This window comes from Epinephelus fuscoguttatus, linkage group LG23 (assembly GCF_011397635.1).
Source record: "Epinephelus fuscoguttatus linkage group LG23, E.fuscoguttatus.final_Chr_v1".
Taxonomy (NCBI): Eukaryota; Metazoa; Chordata; class Actinopteri; order Perciformes; family Serranidae; genus Epinephelus; species Epinephelus fuscoguttatus.
Genome location: NC_064774.1, coordinates 8,504,299 through 8,507,581, shown reverse-complemented (window position 1 = coordinate 8,507,581; position 3,283 = coordinate 8,504,299).

Sequence of the window (3,283 nt, the reverse complement as noted above, 5' to 3'; positions counted from 1 at the left end):
AATATGCTGAAAAGTCATTTAACTATTGAATGATTTATGCTGCAACCTTAAGCTTGAACTTGTATGTTTCGTAGACCCCACAGGATCATATTTTGACTGTTTAGGGTTGTTGCTAAATGATATAAATGCTGCACCCCAGGGAACTATTAGCTTCCTAGTCCTCTTGCATAGACCCAGGCCCGCCGTCAGGGGGAATTAAAGAGTGGCCAAAGGAGGGCCCATTAAAATTGATCCTTAACTGGGGTCAAGTACAACGATTTATTCACTGACTTATATCACTGACAATACAAGTGTGTTTGAAGGATATATCCAGGATGTCAAACTGACTCAGCAGCAACAACAGGTTAAAAAGACAAAGACAGTTAGAAGCTAAAGCCGAACTATAGGCTACAGATCACAGTGTAAAAGTGAACCACCACATCACTGCTGATCGCCACACAAGACAATGAATATAAAGGGAAACTTTGCTGATATTGAACCAGCTGTGTGGCATCGCAGTGTGTGCAGATGAACACTTTTGCCCTAATGCATACATTCACTAGGCTATATCTTCAGTAGCTAGCTAGCTAACCCTATGCTTTTCAGGGTTTTGGAACAGGGAAGAAACGTATATCTTTTTCCAACCTCTCCAGGTAACGAGTATTATTAATGCATGACGTGCCCCAGGCACAACATTTAGCTCCAAATCCACAAAACCAGTACCCTGGAAATCCAGAGTTCTCATGAGAGCACAATTTGAATTTGCTCAGCGAGTCACTCTGGCAATCAGTAATGATGCTCATTACCCATGCCCATGAAACCGAGCTGCACCAATCACATCGGTGTATCTGATACAGGCGGGCCAGAGGCGAGCTACGCACTGCGACGATGAAGTCCGGAATCAGTCAGTAAACATTGCAAGATGGCTACGGATGAACACCAGCTGTTTGAAACGGCTTTGGCTGCTACAATGAACGAGTTAGACTTGGCTTTTTCTCTGAAAGAGGAACAGAAGATGATGCTCGAGTCTTTCCATTGCAAGAAGGACGTTTTTGCTGTTTTGCCGACCGGATACAGCAAGAGTAGTTAGCTCCGCTGGTAGCTAAGCGTATACGTCACCCCGTGTATTGTTCTGATTGGTCATACTGTTATCCAGTTGTGTGCAGTGATATTTACAAATGCATGCTTGGTGCCACCCCTCGAGTTGGGCCATTTTCATTACTCATGGCCAGACCCTAAATCTTTCTAGATTTGGGTCTGGATTTCCAGGCTACAAAACCAGCCTGAAAATTAAGGAAATCTGAAACGACTGCAATGGAGTCAATGGAGCACAGCTGTGTTGTTGGCAAACCCTGGTCTGAGCCGGAGTGATGCTACGTTTTGACTGGCCAGTCTGCTTTCAGGCACGTAACTTAGCGAAGGGTCAATTGGTCAGGGAAAATCGAGCATACCTTTTCCACAGAAATCAGTTCAACTGCACCCGTAATTCACGCAAGGTATCATGAGGGCTAGGAATAAGGTGGATAGCACTTTCCTAGTCTCGGCAACCACAGAGTGCTTTAAAGATTATTTGTTCGGGCTTTTGCCTTTAATGGATAGGACAGGTGAGTGTGAAGGGGGAAATGACATGCAGCAGAGGGCCACAAGGAATCGAACCCGAGCTGCTGCAGCAAGAACAATGTCTCTAAATATGTGGCACCCGCTCTAACCACTAAGCCACCAATGCCCCCTCAGAGCGCTTTATATCACAAGTCAGAATTCACCCACTGACACACATTCACACACTCATGGGCAAGACTACGATACGAGGTGCCACCTGTTCATCAGGAACAATAACCACTCACATGTACTCAATATCTTGCCGAGGACATTTCAACATGTAGACTGCAGGGACCATGGGTCAAACCAGCAACTTTCATAATGGACGACCGCTCTACCTCCTTAACCACAGCTGCTCAAGATATTCAGGTTACCTGTGCTTTTTCCCGGTGTGATTGGACCTCAGCATGAGGCTGCATCAGGGGTAACGTTTCTGCACCATACTCCAGGATATAAACTGAGCCAAGACCATGACTTGTTAAGAGTTCACTGTGGGTCTGATACTGATTAATACCTGGAATAAAAGCACAGATCTGGCTCTTCTTAACAGCAGGCCACCTATGTTGTGTTATAACAAAGGAGCCAACTGGTGCATAGAGGAGGAAATTACAATCAGCAATCAGCTGTAGAATCTTGATTTCTTATCTCTACCAATGATCATTTCCAAGGTCTTGTCTTTTGCAAAAAATCCAAGTGGCTTTTACATTTTGAGACACAGACACTATTCTGGCCTGAAGGCCAAGAGGTTTGTTTTCCTGCCCTTAATATAAGGCTCTGTGGGCTCTATAACAGCTAATATTCCTGTATTGTGTTCCAGGATATAGGTTGATCCAAAAACCACAGCGGCTGGCTGAGGATTCCCTCTGGCTTGTCTCTTTTTTAGTTTGTTCATCTTTGGTTCCAATGAAGACAAAGTGCACAGAAGGCGTCTGATTGCAGGTCAGAGTAATAAAGCAGAGGAAATCACCACCAGCCACCGAACATATGATGGTGAAACTTTGCCTGTGGGGGATAGAAATCACAAAATTGCTGGTTGACATGTTGGTTGAAACAGTGGCTGCATGCGGGTAGTCTGAAGACAAGAATAGTTTTCTGCCCTCAACGTAAATCTGTCTGGGCTTCGTCACAGCCAGTATCACCGTATTCTATTCCAGGACGTAGCCTCATTCAAAACCACAGCAGCTGGCTGAGGATTCCCTTTGGCCTCAGGCATGGCTAATACCTGGAATGAGACACGGATCAGTTACTCTCTCTGTCTCAGCACATCTCTTGTGGGATTTTGAAGGCCGATACTGATGTTCTTGGCCCGACACCGCCAACAGCCGATATGTAACATAGTATCTTCGAATTTAAACTTCCACTTCGACGCTTTTCATGCCAAAAACTGCCACAAAATTAGTAATCAGTGGAAAAGCATCTGAAACTGGAATGGAAAAAAATATGATCTAACAATATCAAAATATGTTCCTGCATACTTTTGTGGAACCTCATCAGAAACTGTTCAAATACTGAAACTGAAAACATTGTCTAAACCTGTAAGATGAAAAAATAAATACATCACCACCACACTGGGGCTGGGTATCAACCGAAATAATCCAGTACCAAGTGGTACTGAAACTTCTCCAGTCAAACGATACCTGCATTTGATCCTTTTTGTACCCAGATTCAGAAAACACAACTATTTGTATGGTTTTGCTGGCAGTCA